General features: G+C 41.9%; 1 pseudogene; it reads left to right on the forward strand.

Annotated features, from left to right (window-relative positions):
- Positions 1 to 13,526: 13,526 nt before the first annotated feature.
- The window catches only part of LOC122034417, a 36,607-nt pseudogene continuing 32,540 nt past the window's right edge, over positions 13,527 to 17,593 (forward strand).

Below are 17,593 nucleotides of genomic sequence, written 5' to 3' on the forward strand. Positions count from 1 at the left end.
ATGAACCTCGGTACTATAAACATTTGTTCTCTTTTTTACTCATCTCAGGCTTTATCAACAATTATGCAATACTTGACAACTTCAATTTTTTGACTTGTATATTTGCATTTTTTGATTTCGAATTGACTTGTATACTTGACATTGTACGATGTTAACACATCCAAAAATTCATGAAAATTGCCACGATTAGATGAACTATATTTCTCATTGATCCTATCTAAAGGAATTGAAGTGAGATGTATGTGAGCTTAATCGATGATGATTAGTTGCGATATGTTCATCATTAAGATGATCCAACAAAGCGTTAGTGACTGGGAAGGGGTCCCTGACAAGGTCCTCCGACACTCAAGTCAGTATAGTTTTCTTGCAAGTGGAAGAAGAGCAGTAGAGGATGTGCGAATGAATGTCTCAAATGCAAAAAATGCGTACTCTGCCAATGGAGAGGACCCCTTTTTATACCACCTCTCACAATCTCTGTGATCATGAGGTGACTTTATACATCAGAGTTTGTTAGGTTGTTTCTCGAAGAGCTTCTGAGGAATTTTTTTTGTACCCACAGATGTACCTCTTTTATCGTTTATAACTTAAACTTTTTTTGAAGTCGTTGGAGGAGGATGTCATTATAGATGAATCATCGATGGACAATAAGATAGTCTCTGAAGGAGGTTCCAAAGGAATATTCCCTGACAACTATGACAAGATATTAAAATATTGTCTATTGCTTGTCTACTGAATGTATCTCAGTCGGTCCGCAAGGCCGGCCGTATTGCTTGTCATTATATCAATTTGCTCTGTCATATGTTGAATACTGTAGAGATCTATTCAGATACTAACATAGTTCCCACATTATGCTAAAGCTTTATTCAAGAAGTCATATGATAGATCATGTATGTTAGAGCTTTATTTTAGGGACAATGTGACATTAGGTAACTTAGACTCGGTTGACTTATGCCCGATCGAGCGGATATATAGAGTTTCCTAAAGATAATGTAACGACCCACCTTCTACTGACTAAGCTGTGAGGTCGATCGTTACATTATGCTGTGCTAACTACTCCCTGACCATCATTCAATCTAGATGCGGAAGCTGTACTAATTTAAAATTTTGCTAAACTGTTACTTTTCTTGATTCTATACATGCTAAAGGGTGTAATCTAAAGTATACCTAGCATATACTACATCCCCTATGGTCAAGGAACTGAAATAAATGTTTTCCAGCTGTTATCAGACCTCCCAATCGATCCACAGATCGATTGAAATAGTTGATCGATCCAGTGATCGATTCAGCCGACTACTGTATGCGGGACATAGGTTGGATCGATCCAGTGATCGATCTAGCACGCTACTGTGCTCGGGGCGATATTCTGGATCGATCGGCTGATCGATCCAGGCTGGTCAATCGATCCAGTGATCGATCCCAGAGCTCTCTGTTCGCGACAGAAATTGCTGGATCGATCGGCTGATCGATCCAGAAACCTACTGTTCGCGGAGCAATTTGCCCAATCGATCAGCTGATCGATTGGGACCCCCCAATCGATCCACCGATCGATTGGGGTTTCTGCTTTTGCAGTTAAGCTCTGATTTCAGCACTGTTTTGTGCCTCAATCCTATCACAAGTTCTAAAACGACTAGAAATCACTCCACCACTAACAAATAACATTCTAATATCATAAAAGAAGTGTTCTAAGCATAATAAAGTGCATGGTTAACTAATTCATGGCAATTAACATACTGAAGTGCAAAATACTAAAACACTGAAAAGTTCTAATGTTTAAACAACTTGCTAGAGTTTCCTAAGATCTTCTTTCCAAGTTCCTGCCCACACACATCTTCGTAGCATTGCCCTCCAGCCTCCGCTAGTCCATCTTTCCTTTACCTTTATCTGCAGTATAATGAAAAAGTATCTGTAAGCTTTCGCTTAGTAAGAAACCATCTACCTCACTAAAACATGCATACGATGTAATTTATGATTTTAAAACATGCTATTTGAAAATACATACTGAATGTGCTAAGCATGGCATGACATACAACACATAGAAAGCTAACTGATCATGGCATACTATCATCTAAAACAGGTGTAATAAAACTGAACATAGAACTATCATACATAATCATAAGAGTGAACTGAACTGAAGCATGAACTGAGCTAATTCTATCAAATGCTAGAACTGTACTGATTTCACCTAGCTATTCTGTGGGAGTTTAAAAACTATATACATATAATAGGTGAAAATACATAATCATGCTGTTGTTTGGGCCCGACAACTGTACTTTGCTGTGCTCGCATCCCTAACTAGACCCGGGTTTGCAAGTCCCGAATTTAGCAGGGTTACTAGGTTAGCTGAACCTAGGGACGACTGTGGGAGCCCAACCCAATGGATATCTAATCCAGTACAGTTCCACTGAGAAAGTAAAATACTAAACATAAGCTAATAAATTCTTGTCTTGCTTTTACTACGTTGTCTAAACCCAGAACTAGGTTATCTAAACCTAGAGGCGACTGTGGGAGCCCACCCGTGGGACATCTAGTCCTGTAAAAGCTGAAGCAAGACTAAATAGGCTGTGTAAATGCTTCTAGTGCATTTGTCCAAGCAAATGAAATGCCTAATTTGCATTTTAGCTGTGCTAGTAATTTAATCGAACACTTGGTATGCGCTAATTCGCATCCTTTGTGCCGAAAAGCTATATACTACTAACTAAATCATAGAATTCACACGGGAGCTACTTATACTGCAGGTGAGGGGTTTCTTACCTCCTGTTCGTAATTTCTTACGATTCTAATCGCTAGGTTTTCCGGAGGAGAGATCTCTTCGACAATCTCCTCGCGTCTACGCGTTCCTCTCGCGGAGAGAAACGTCCTCGTGTCGGAGTCGTCGCCGGAAAGTCCTCCTATGGCCCTAGGGACGGAAATCCCTAGGGGTGCTTGTGGTTGGCGCCGAGAGAGGAAGAGGAGAAGGGGGCGGCGGCGTGACTAGGGTGAGGGAAAAGTTTTTCTCCTTTTAGAAAATATAACAATTCCTCACTTAAATCTTTATTTATATTAAGTGGGTAATTCGGCCCAACTCTAATATAAATTTAATTGCCACCCTTTCCTTTCAGCACGGCCCTGCTGGGTTCAACTGGTTACTAAAATTATCCGTAAACCATAGGTCTCGGGTTCAATTCCCGTTTAGGCCGTTTTCGTTTTCTATTTGTTTTTGCTACTCCCGCTACTCTAAAAATTCTGTAAAAATATCCTAAAATTCCAGAAAAATCATAGAATATTTCTAAACTAGTTTTGAGGATTTTTCGGGCGTTCCAATCCCCCATACCTTATAAAAAATTCGTCCTCGAACTTAGAATAATTCTGGATACTTCTGTCTCATGCTGGCTTCTATCTCCCAAGTTGCCTCTTCTGCTGTGTGATTTCGCCAAATAACTTTGACTAATGGTACTTCCTTGTTCCGCAATTTCTTAACTGCTCGGTCTATTATCTGAATAGGCCGACTGTCATAGCTGAGGTCTTCGCGGATCTGTGCTAACTTGGGCTCAATCACCTAGGTGGCATCTGGGGTATGCTTCTTCAGCATAGAGACATGAAATACATTGTGGGCAGCTGACATTTCCTGAGGTAGTTCTAGCTCATATGCTACCTTGCCCACTCTTTTGCTGATAAGGTATGGTCCCACATATCTGGGACTTAGCTTGCCCTTCTTTCCAAAATGCATTACTCCCTTCATGGGAGCTACTCTGAGGAACACTGAATCCCCAACTGAAAACTCTAAGGGTCTGCGCCGTGTATCAGCATAGCTTTTCTGGCGGCTCTGAGCTGTCTCTATCCTCTGGCGGATCTGCTGTATAGCTGCGGTGGTATCTGCTACTAGATCTGTCTGAAGTTCTAGTTCTTTCTGTTCACCACTCTCATACCAGCAGATTGGAGATCTACACCTCCGCCCATAGAGAGCCTCGTAAGGTGCCATGCCGATAGTGGCCTGATAGCTGTTGTTGTATGCAAATTCTGCTAGACTCAAATATTTACACCAACTTCCCTGGAAATCTAGGGCACACACTCAAAGCATATCTTCGAGTACCTGATTTACTCGCTCCGTTTGACCATCTGTCTGAGGATGGAAAGCTGTGCTGAACTTTAACTTCGTGCCCAAAGCTGACTGTACACACTCCCAGAAGTGTGATGTGAATCTACTATCTCTGTCTGAAATAATGGTTCGTGGGACTCCATGTAGTCTAACGATCTCCTTGAGATACAACTGAGCTAGCTGTTCCATGGAGTAGGATATCCTGATAGCTAAGAAGTGGGCTGATTTAGTTAACCTGTCAACTACTACCCAGATGGTGTCAAAACCGTTCGTAGTTCGGGGTAGTCCCACTATGAAATCCATAGAAATGTCTTCCCACTTCCATTCTGGGATCTGAATGGGCTGCAAAACTCCTCCTGGTCTCTGATGTTCTGCCTTGACCCTCTGACAGGTTAGGCAGGTGCTGACATATCGAGCAATGTCTCTCTTCATCCCGGGCCACCAAAAACGCCTCCTCAAGTCCTGGTACATCTTGGTGGAACCTGGATGCATCGCATAGGGAGTCTTGTGAGCCTCATCTAAAATCTTCCTTCTGAGTTTCTCCTGATCTGGAACACATAATCTGTCGCCAAAATACAACACCCCGCTAGCTGACACTCTGAACTCTCCGCTTTCTGTTCCTGCTAATCCTTGCTTGATTTTCTGAATTTCAGGATCCTGTTCCTGAGCTGTCTGGATGTCACCAAGCAAGGTAGACTCTAATGTCATAGTAGAGAGCTGTCCGACTATGAGTTCGAGACCGAAATCTGTGATCTCTTTCTGTAGGGGTGGTGGCATGGCTACTAGTGATAATAGGGCAGCACTGGACTTTCTGCTAAGGGTGTCTGCTACCCTATTTGCTTTTCCTGGGTGGTAGAGGTTGTCTATATCGTAGTCCTTGACCAGCTCTAGCCATCTGCGCTGCCGCATATTCAGATCCTTCTAGGTGAAGAAGTACTTCAGATTCTGATGATCTGTAAACACCCTGCACTGAACTCTATACAAGTAATGTCTCCAAATTTTGAGAGCGAACACCACTGCTGCAAGCTCGAGGTCATGAGTGGGGTAATTCCTCTCATAATCCTTAAGTTGTCTGGAGGCATAGGCGATCACCTTGCCATTTTGCATCAGCACTGCTCCTAGTCCCAACTTCGAGGCATCACTATATATATCAAAGCTGTCTGTATTTTCTGGTAGAGTCAGAATAGGTGCACTAGTCTATCTCCTCTTCAGCTCACTGAAATTGTTCTCATAGTCCTCTGTCCACTGAAATTTTCTGTTCTTTCTGGTAAGAGCTGTCAGTGGGGAGGCTATCCTGGAGAAATCCTCTACGAATTTTCTGTAATAGCCTGCTAATCCCAGAAAGCTTCTGATCTCACTGGCGTTCTTGGGTCTTTTCCAGTTACTCACAGCTTCTATCTTACTGGGGTCTACCATGATACCATCCTTTGAGATGATGTGACCCGGGAAGGACACCTGATCTAACCAAAATTCACATTTCGTGAACTTGGCGTACAACTGGTTCTGCTGGAGGGTCTGCAGCACTATTCTCAGGTGCTCTGCATGTTCTTCCTGAGTTCTTGAATAGATAAGAATGTCATCGATGAACACGATAACGAACTTATCTAAATATTCTCTGAATACCCTGTTCATGAGGTCCATGAAGGTAGCTGGAGCATTTGTCATGCCAAAGGGCATGACTACGAACTCGTAATGTCCGTATCTAGTTCTGAATGTTGTCTTGGGTATATCCCCTTCCTTGACTTTCACCTGATGATAACCTGATCTGAGGTCTATCTTAGAGAACACTGCTGCTCCCTTTAGCTGATCGAACAGGTCATCTATTCTGGGAAGAGGATACCAGTTCTTAATCGTGACTTGGTTCAGTGCTCTGTAATCTATGCATAGGCGCATGCTCCCGTCCTTCTTCTTCACGAACAATACAGGCGCTCCCCATGGTGAGTGACTAGGACGTATGAAGCCTTTGTCAAGTAGCTCCTGTAGTTGTTCATGAAGTTCCTTCAGTTCTGCTGGAGCCATGCGGTAAGGCGCTTTGGAGATAGGATTTGTACCGGGAATGAGTTCTATCTCAAATTCGATCTCCCTGTCTGGTGCTAGGCCTGGTAACTCTTCAGGGAAGACTGTTGGGTAGTCACGTACGACTCGGACCTCTGCTAGCTGTCGGTCCTTGTCCTGACCGGTACTGACTACATGTGCTAAAAATCCCGTACATCCTGAATCCATTAATCTCTGTGCCTTCATAGCTGAGAGAAATTTCTTGGGCTTTCTCTTTGATTCTCTGACGAACTCGAACTGTGCTTCTGCTTCAAGTTGGAATACGACTTTCTGTTTACGGCACTCTATGGAGGCACCGTATCTGATCAAGAAGTCCATTCCGAAGATGACATCATAGTCAGTCATATTTAGCACTATCAGATCACAAAAGAGCTCTCTGTTTGCTATAATGACTGGCACTGCTCTGAGCCAGTGCGTGGATGCCATAATTTCTCCTGAAGGTAAGGTCGTCAGAAACTGACTACTGAGTACCTCTGGAGGTCTCGCTAATTTCTTTGCAAATGCCCTGGATATATAAGAATGGGTTGCCCCAGTATCGAATAAGACAGTTGTACTTTGCTGTAAAATACTAATCTGACCTGTAACAACTGTCGAGGCATTCGCTACGTCTTCTCTGGTTAAGGAGTAGATTCTTGCATTCGTCATAGCTGGAGGGACTTCTAGTCTGCCCTGGCTGATGTATGGACCATCTAAAGTGGCCTGCATCTGATGTAACTGAGCTGGCTGGCCTCCGTACTGAATCGGCTGTGGCTGAGGAAGACTGGTCTTGTTTGGGCACTGCTTAGTCATATGCCCTTCTTGTCCGCATTCAAAGCATCCTCGTGTGCCTTTACGACAAACCCCAGGGTGGAATTTCCCACAAGTAGCGCACTTTGGATAACTGGGCTGTTTGCTAGCTGGCCCTCCTTTTGGGTAACTCCCTGGCTTGCGTTTATTGCTAGAGTTCCCTTTCCAATTGGAGCTGTGGCCCTGTTGTTTCTGAGTGCCTGAACCTCCTTGACCTTTAGATTCTGAGAGAACTTGCTTCTGCTGCTTGATGCTATTCTGGTAATGCTCAATGGTCAGGGCGCTGCTAACTAGTTCTTCAGTGGTTTGCGGCCTATGAATGCCGCCAGCCACGTTCATTGCTATTTCCGGCCTCAGCATCTTGAGCATCAACCGGACTCTTTCTTTCTCTGTGCTGACTAGTTCAGGGCATAGACGAGCCAATCTATTGAATTTCTTCATGGCTTCCTCAACTGATAGGTTGCCCTGACGAAACTCAGTGAACTCGTCGTAGTAGCGGTTTGTGACCCTCATGTGAAAGAATTCTTCAAAGAACTCCTTCCCGAAGTCTGCCCATGTCATCTAGTTTACTGGGTGCTTCGCTCTTATTCTCTCCCACCACATGCGTGCATCTCCTGTCAGACAGAAGGAGGCGCACTTCACCTTCTCATGTTCTGGCCAGTCCAGAAGCTCCATCGTACTCTCCAGTGTTTTGAACCAGGCCTGAGCATCCCATGGTTCACTGGTGCCTGAGAAACTCTCTGGCTTGACTCTTTGCCACTGGATCAGATAGACTTCTCTTTTTGCCTCTGCTGCTGGAGCTACTGGTGCTGTAGGCTGGACTGGTGGAACCTCTAAGACTACTGGTGTTGCTAAGTTTAGTTCCGGAGTGACTGTGGGAGTATTCTGCTGACTAGCCTTTAGGGTGGCTATCTCCTGTTGCTGTTCAGCTAGCTGCTGCTGTAACTGAGCCACAAATGCTGTCAGGTCTGGGGGAGGCACTGAACTGCCTGCCTCATGCTGGGGCTCAGTGGCTGGTGCCCTTCTAGCTGGGCGTCCTCGTGCCATTCTAGAGACATAGAGGACATATATAACTAATACAATCGTAACTGTATATCTATGGTTATCATGTTAGGTACTATCATAAATAAACATGCTTCATTTACTTCTAACATGAAAACAGTAAACATAAATAAGGTGAGAGGTGTTCTTACTTGGAAGCTGCAGGTTCAATGCTGATGTGTGTGTAGGAAGTATAGAAACTGCTCTGATACCACTCTGTAATGAACCGCCTTCTACTGACTAGGCTGTGAGGCCGATCGTTACAATAATCTGTGCTAACTATTCCCTGACCATCCTTAAGTCTAAGTGCGGATGCGGGACATAGGTTGGATCGATCCAGCACGCTACTGTGCTCGGGGCGATATTCTGGATCGATCGGCTGATCGATCCAGGCTAGTCAATCGATCCAGTGATCGATCCCAGAGCTCTCTGTTCGCGACAGAAATTGCTGGATCAATCGGCTGATCGATCCAGAAACCTACTGTTCGCGGAGCAATTTGCCCAATCGATCAGCTGATCGATTGGGACCCCCAATCGATCCACCGATCGATTGGGGTTTCTGCTTTTGCAGTTAAGCTCTGATTTCAGCACTGTTTCGTGCCTCAATCCTATCACAAGTTCTAAAACGACTAGGAATCACTCCACCACTAACAAATAACATTCTAATATCATAAAAGAAGTGTTCTAAGCATAATAAAGTGCATGGTTAACTAATTCATGGCAATTAACATACTGAAGTGCAAAATACTAAAACACTGAAAAGTTCTAATGTTTAAACAACTTGCTAGAGTCTCCTAAGATCTTCTTTCCAAGTTCCTGCCCACACACATCTTCGTAGCATTGCCCTCCAGCCTCCGCTAGTCCATCTTTCCTTTACCTTTATCTGCAGTATAAGGAAAAAGTATCTGTAAGCTTTCGCTTAGTAAGAAACCATCTACCTCACTAAAACATGCATACGATGCAATTTATGATTTTAAAACATGCTATTTGAAAATACATACTGAATGTGCTAAGCATGGCATGGCATACAACACATAGAAAGCTAACTGATCATGGCATACTATCATCTAAAACAGGTGTAATAAAACTGAACATAGAACTATCATACATAATCATAAGAGTGAACTGAACTGAAGCATGAACTGAGCTAATTCTATCAAATGCTAGAACTGTACTGATTTCACCTAGCTATTCTGTGGGAGTTTAAAAACTATATACATATAATAGGTGAAAATACATAACCACGCTGTCGTTTGGGCCCGACAACTGTACTTTGCTGTGCGCGCATCCCTAACTAGACCCGGGTTTGCAAGTCCCGAATTTAGCAGGGTTACTAGGTTAGCTGAACCTAGGGACGACTGTGGGAGCCCAACCCAATGGATATCTAATCCAGTACAGTGCCACTGAGAAAGTAAAATACTGAACATAAGCTAATAAATTCTTGTCTTGCTTTTACTAGGTTGTCTAAACCCAGAACTAGGTTATCTAAACCTATAGGTGACTGTGGGAGCCCACCCGTGGGACATCTTGTCCTGTAAAAGCTGAAGCAAGACTAAATAGGCTGTGTAAATGCTTCTAGTGCATTTGTTCAAGCAAATGAAATGCCTAATTTGCATTTTAGCTGTGCTAGTAATTTAATCGAACACTTGGTATGCGCTAATTCGCATCCTTTGTGCCGAAAAGCTATATACTACTAACTAAATCATGGAATTCACACGGGAGCTACTTATACTGCAGGTGAGGGGTTTCTTACCTCATGTTCGTAATTTCTTACGATTCTAATCGCTAGGTTTTCCGGAGGAGAGATCTCTTCGACAATCTCCTCGCGTCTACGCGTTCCTCTCGCGGAGAGAAACGTCCTCGTGTCGGAGTCGTCGCCGGAAAGTCCTCCTATGGCCCTAGGGACGGAAATCCCTAGGGGTGCTTGTGGTTGGCGCCGAGAGAGGAAGAGGAGAAGGGGGCGACAATGTGACTAGGGTGAGGGAAAAGTTTTTCTCCTTTTAGAAAATATAACAATTCCTCACTTAAATCTTTATTTATATTAAGTGGGTAATTCGGCCCAACTCTAATATAAATTTAATTGCCTCCCTTTCCTTTCAGCACGACCCTGCTGGGTTCAACTGGTTACTAGAATTATCCGTAAACCATAGGTCTCAGGTTCAATTTCTGTTTAGGCCGTTTTCGTTTTCTATTTGTTTTTGCTACTCCCGCTACTCTAAAAATTCTGTAAAAATATCCTAAAATTTCAGAAAAAATCATAGAATATTTCTAAAATAGTTTTGAGGATTTTTCGGGCGTTACAGATAAATACCTTTTAAGCCAGTTCGGTGTTTACCTGAACGGGCGTACACCAATAGCTTTATGTTCGATCAGCCTTCGTTCGCCCGATCTTATACTAGGAGATTTATAAGGCCAAGTGTCCTTAAGCTCGCCCGGTCTCTACCCGGTCGAGCGTACACAGAGAGCCTTGTGTTCGATCGGCCTTCGTCCGACCGATCTTATACTAAAAGCTTTTTAAGGCCAAGTGTCCTTAAGTCCGCCCGATCTCTATTCGACCAGGCATACACAGAGAGCCTTGTGTTCAATTGGCCTTCGTCAGGCCAATCTTATACTAAGAGATTTATAAGGCCAAGTGTCCTTAAGCCCGCCCGGTCTCTACCCCGGTCGGGTGTACACAGAGAGTCTTATGTTGGATTGACCTTTGTTTGGCCAATCTTATACTAAGAGCTTTATAAGGCTAAGTGCCTTTAAGTTCGCCCAGTCTTTACCTTGTTGGGCGTACACAGAAAGCCTTATGTTCGATCAACCTTTGTTCGATAGATCTTATACTGAGAGCTTTATAAGGCTAAGTGTCTTTAAGTCCGTCCGATCTTTACTCAGCCGGACGTACACAGGGAGCTTTGTGTTCGATCAGCCTTTGTCCGACCGGCCTTATACGAAAGGGTTTTCAGAAGGTGTACGCATTTATACCTCGGTCAGATTTTCACCTGGTCAGGCTCCTTAGCACTTGGTCGGCTACTCGACTAATCGGGTTCATTATTTCTTGATTTCCAGAGTAAAATACTAAAGTCTTTATATCTGACCAACTTTACTACCGATCAGCATTATTCGAGGGACTTACTTTGTAACCACTCGGGCAGGACCCTAGAATCTTAACACTGGGTGATCAACAAAGTCATATGAGAGGCACCCCCTCTATTCTAACTTCGACCCCCATTTTATCTTGACTCCGACCATCACGTCATCTTTGAGATCCACTCGCTATAAACCGTATCACTCATCATGACCTCTAAACTTAATTCCTTGAAGTGCAAGCAACAACACCACATGTATGTGAGGCTTTATCCGAAGACGATTAGTTATGACTTGTTCGACATTAAGATTGACGAATCTCCTTAATATATGTTGTGGTTGGTTCATCAAATCTTCACATGCCTTTTCAATATTATGGTGGGTGAAGATATATTATCTTTCCCTATATAGCTTAGGAAAGCACAAACTTTTTCATTTTTAACTTTTTTTTTTTCAATTATCAAATTCATTAATAGTAAATGTAGTCGGATTTGAGTATCTTAATGGTCGGTTGAAGATAAAACATGGAAAATAATTTCATCCAAGAAAATTGTTCATACAAGCCAATTAAATTTTTTTATAGTGCCCAATATTTTTATTTAATGGATATTCTTGAAAGATAGGTTAATATGACTTCATATTTAAATAAGTTTGATAAATCTCCTCTCGTTGGTTCATATGTTATTCCTAAATGTATTAATGTAATCTTGGATCACACTTAAAAAAAATTAAGATCAACCTCTTCAGTTTCTATATTTTTGAATTTTGTAAGAGGAATTTTAGATAAAAGATCATTGTTATTTAATCTCATCGATGGAGTTATAGGAGTAACTGGACCTAGGTCATTTGCTCTCTTCATTTGAAAAACTTATCAATCATAATGAATTTTCCCATTTGAAATATATGAAGCGTATGACAATGAAAAACTTGAATTAGTTCGAATAATAATAACATTAAACCAAACATTAAGTTTATGAAAAAAAAATAAAAACAACAACATCATTAAAAAAAAAACACCTAATTTTTTTTTATCATTTCATCAAATATTAAATTAACAATTCAAACTTTAACTATTTATGCACTTTAATATCTAAAATCATAAGATTAGATTAAATGTAAAATTAATCATTTCTAATTTAAATCATTGCATACTTTCTATTTTAGCTTTAAATAACACTAAACTAAGATTCAAACAACTATTTTCCTAATTCTACTAAACTAATTTCAAAACTTGAACTAAGATTTTTAAATTTGACATTTACAATTCTAAATATCGAATTACATGACACTAGAAATTCAAAAATCTCCAAATAAACAAGTTAAAATTTTTGAAAAATGGCCAAACAAATTTGGAAATTTGTTCCATACCTCAAATCAATGCAAAGTTTGTACCTACATCTAAAGATACCACAAATATCAATTATTGATATAAAAAATCGAATCAAAATAGCACAAATCAACTAAAAAATTTACTCACTCTCAAACAATCGCTGATTTCTCAATTTAGGATTGGAATCAAGCTTAAACTTTCTAAAAATCACTGTCCTAGATTACATGGTGATCGACGATGATCAACAAATTCACGCACAACTTTGATATGAAACAAGGGCCAACAATTAGTCTCAGGGTCGTGATATTACTTTTTTGGTACAAAACTATTAACTAAAAGCTTAGGTAACATGATTTCCGAATATGTAATCTATTCTAAATTCTAGAGATTGACGAAAGCAAATTGATGGTGAATGTAGCGGCAATGGTTTTGATGTGAATTAAGAAAAATTTAGTAGGAGAGAATCAAATAATCCTAAAGGTAATTAATTTGATCCCATATAAATTTTTAATTGATCATTAAAATAAATCAAAAAATATTCATGGAGATCCATCCAGAACCAGATCCAGATGACGAATATTTTTAGGCTCACTTCTTATAAGACGTAAAATCTTTTACAGTGCACCGATTCGAAATGTGTGAAATACAACGGAGAAAAAACTTGAGATCTAGTCATGCAAAAGGCTCTCGACCAACTTTACACATTTATCTGGATGGGACCAAATGATATATATATTAAGAAAATAAAAAAGAGTCTATATAATAATAATGTTATTAAAAAATTTCTAGGAGATAGGACATCCACGTGTAAATTCGCCCTGTTTGTAATGGTAGAATGCTTTCTTTAATTAGCTTAATCTTTTAAACTCTTCATGTTCATGTAGTTCAATTTCTCAAATTCTGTATTTAGTAATAATCTCATATTAAATTAATAAAATTGTTTAAATTTAAATGATCAAATTTATCGTCACAAGGATTTTATTTTTAATTAAGTAGTAAATTTAATATTTTAAATTATAAGTATAATGTAGGCGGTATTTTTATTTTTAATTATAACAGTAAAATATAATTTTATAAATTATCTGAATGAAATAAGTAAAATGTGAGGGTAAAATGAAAATTTTAAGAACTCATCTCTTACGCCCAGCCCACGTGACTATCATCTCAAAGGTATGCCAGCGGCGTCCCTCGCCCGCCTCCTCCCTTGCCCGTGCCTATTTCCTTCCGCATTTCTTCCTCCTCCACCGCCGTTGCCTCTCCGAACCCCTTCCCGCTCCAATCTCTCTCCATCCACTAAGCTTCGGCGGGGCTCCCGTCGCCTCCGCTTCCTACCTAGTTCAAGAGCCCTAATCTCAGGTAGCAACACCCGGTTCCATCCCATCCGCGCTGTGCAGGCCGATCCCAAGCCCACTCTCACCTCCAAATACGGCAGCGACAAGGAGGATGACCATACCATCCAGCGCTTCCTTAATCGGGACTACACCCAGTGGGGCTTCGTCACCGATATCGAATCGGACTCCATCCCCAAAGGGCTCGATGAGAACACTGTCCGCCTCATCTCCGTCAAAAAGGGCGAGCCCGATTGGATGCTCCAATTCCGCCTCCGCGCCTTCCGCCGCTTCCAGTCCATGCGCGAGCCGCAGTGGTCCGACAACCTGTACCCTCCCATCGATTTTCAGTCCATCTGCTACTATTCAGAGCCCAAGGATAGCCCAAGCTTGGTAGCCTTGATGAGATCGATCCCAAACTCCTCGAGACCTTCGACCGTCTCGGTATCCCTCTCAATGAGTAGAAACGCCTTGAGAATGTTGCTGTTGATGCCGTGATTGACTCCATTTCCATCGCCACCACTCACCGGGATAAACTAGCTGAAAAAGGTGTTATCTTTTGCTCCATCTCCGAGGCCATCCGGGAGTATCCAGATCTTGTTCGTCAGTACCTTGGCGAAGTCGTCCCTCCTGGTGATAACTACTATGCTGCTCTCAACTCCGCTGTCTTCAGCGATGGTTCATTCTGCTACATTCCCAATGATACCGTGTGCCCCATGGAAATCTCGACCTACTTCCGAATTAACGACCGTGAGACAGGACAGTTTGAGAGGACACTGATCGTCGCTGATGAACGGAGCACTGTCTCCTACCTGGAAGGGTGTACAGCTCCTATGTATGATAAGAACCAACTTCATGCTGCAGTGGCGGAGCTGTACTGTCACGACGGAGCTGAAATCAAATATTCTACAGTTCAGAACTGGTATGCCGGAGATGAGAAAGGTAGCGGCGGAATCTACAATTTTGTCACAAAGAGAAGGGCTTTGTCAAGGTAAAGGGTCAGATTTTGTGGACACAGGTGGAAACTGGTTCTGCAATAACATGGAAGTACCCAAGCGTGATTCTTAGGGGGATGATTCTATGGGAGAGTTACCCTGTAGCAGTAGCACTTGTTGGATATTGGAACCTTAATATATCAATATCAGTTTTGTAGAAAAAATCGGAATGTCATCAATAGATAGAAGTCATAATTGACTTCAAAATTGAAATCTACGTTTCGCGTAGATAGATTTAGACTATTAATTTGCTCAAAATCGATTAAAGGTGAATGAGAAATTAATTGTTTAAAATCGGCCCAAATAAACATTAATTACTCATTAATGATATATAAAGAAATGTATGGGAGAATAGTCCCACATCGGAAATTTTCGATGTGCATTCTTTGCTTATTAATGATGCTGTGTTAATGGAGTTAACTCAGAAAAAGACCAGGTGCTCTCTTCTCAGGGGCGAGCAAGTGCTCGCACCTGTGAGCCCGCCACGTGCGCAATGGGCGCTTTGTAGGCGCACTTACGCATCGTCGCGAGGAGCATTGAGGATGACTGGACTGTTGATTGGGGTAAACGAATGACTACCGTTGATCAAAGAGGTGTGTGATGCGATCTGGAGCGTTGCACGAAAAGTCACGATCTGACCACTTGGGATGAGACTTGATCTGAAGCGTTAGATCGAATGGATCAGTAGATTCAGATCCGATGGCTGATGACAATAGGCGAGATCTAAGGGTCACAACTCTTCAGATCTGATGGATGAGATTAAAGTAGGATATGTGAAGGGTTATAACTCTGTGCATAAAGAGTCCAAATAACCTACGAGAAGGTTTGCTGGTCTCGAAATTCGGAATGCTACGATTCCGAGACGTTCGTCGTTGTATCTTGGGAATGAATTGTTGCTATCCGTTAGCACCGTAGCGGAGCAATATCGTTTACGGAGATAGTGTCGAACACTAGCCTCGACGATCAATATCAGTTTGCGCACTCCGGGAGATACCGGACTCCAACAGTCGTAAACGATACTCTGCAAACTGATGGCTACTTCCAACGACGTTCCGACCGCCATTCCGCCAACATCAATTCCGCATGGAGAAAAGCCGGAGAAATTCAACGGAGCCGACTTCAAAAGATGGCAGCAGAAGATGCTGTTTTATCTAACGACGCTAAACCTTGTACGATTTTTTCAGGAAAACCCGCCAGCCACTTCGGAAGGTAGTAAGGCTGCCTGTGATGCATGGTCACACGGAGATTTCCTGTGCCGCAACTATATTCTCAACGCCTTGGACAACACGCTGTATAACGTGTATTGTTCATTGGAGACGGCGAAATCTTTATGGGAATCACTTGAGAAGAAATACAAGACCGAAAATGCCGGATTGAAGAAATTTATCGTCGGCCGGTTTCTGGATTTCAAGATGATGGACTCTAAAAGCGTCTCAGCTCAAGTCCAAGATATGCAATTAATACTGCATGATCTGGACGCCGAAGGCATGAAGCTGAACGAGTCATTCGCAGTAGTTGCAGTAATTGAGAAGCTCCCTCGGTCATGGAAGGACTTCAAGAATTACCTCAAGCACAAGCAAAAGGAGATAGGACTAGAAGACCTGATCCTGAGGCTACGAATAGAGGAGGATAATCGAAAAATATCCGACTCTAGAGGAACCAAGCGGACTATTGACGAAATGTCTAACTTGGTCGAGCCAAACGTCAAAAAGCTAAAGCAGTTCAAGAAGAAGGCTCAAGTAAAGAAGTTCAAGGGCTCTTGCTACAACTGTGGAAAGTCAGGACACATGTCCAAGGACTGCAGACGCCCGAAGAAGCTGACCAAGGGGCCAAAAGATGCTGTAAACCACGTCACAACCTCTCTTGAGGACTTGGATCTCACTGCGGTCGTGTTTGAATCCAATACAGTGGAGGATAACCCGAAGCAGTGGTGGATCGATACTGGAGCAACTCATCATATCTGTTCAAATAAAACGATGTTCTCCAAGTATACTCTATATGGGCAATTCCACGACATCTCCGATCGTCGGACTCGGAAAGTTGTTCTGAAGATGACGTCTGGAAAGGAGCTAACTCTGATTGATGTGCACCATGTTCCCGACATCAGAAAGAACCTAGTTTCTGGATCGACACTTGTTAAGGCCGGGTTTAGACTAGTGTTCCAGTCCAATAATTTTGTCCTTATGAAGAATGGTGTCTTCGTAGGAAAGGGGTACTTAGAACAAAGTCTATTCAAAATGGTTGTAATGACTGTACTCCGAAAATTTGATGGTAATAAAATAATTACTTCCAGCTATGTGGTTGAGTGTTTTAATTTGTGGCATGATCGACTCGGACATGTGCATAATAATACTCTGAAACGTCTCGTCAAACTAAATTTATTACCAAATGTCAATCTTGATGAAACACACAAATGTGAAGTGCGTGTGGAAGCTAAAATGACGAAACTACCTTTCCATTCGGTGAAAAGGTCAACAACTCCTCTAGAATTAATATATAGTGATCTATGTGATTTGAAATTTGTGCAAGCTAGAGGAGGTAAAAAGTTTTTCATTACTTTTATCGATGACTGCACGAGGTTCTGTTATGTATTTCTTTTAAGAAGTAAAGACAAAGCCTTAGAGGCGTTCAGAACCTATAAAACAGAAGTTGAAAATCAACTTGACAAACGAATTAAAATAATTCGTAGATGAATTTTGTTCAGATTATGGCATTATCCATCAAACAACGGCGCCTTATTCACCTCAATCGAATGGTGTTGCTGAACGTAAAAATCGGACACTAAAAGAGATGATGAATGCCTTGTTGATAAATTCAGGCTTACCTCAAAACTTGTGGGGGGAAGCAATATTATCGGCAAATCACATTCTCAACAAAATCCCTCATAAGAAAAGTGATAAATCTCCATACG

This window comes from Zingiber officinale, chromosome 11B, assembly GCF_018446385.1.
Source record: "Zingiber officinale cultivar Zhangliang chromosome 11B, Zo_v1.1, whole genome shotgun sequence".
Lineage (NCBI taxonomy): Eukaryota > Viridiplantae > Streptophyta > Magnoliopsida > Zingiberales > Zingiberaceae > Zingiber > Zingiber officinale.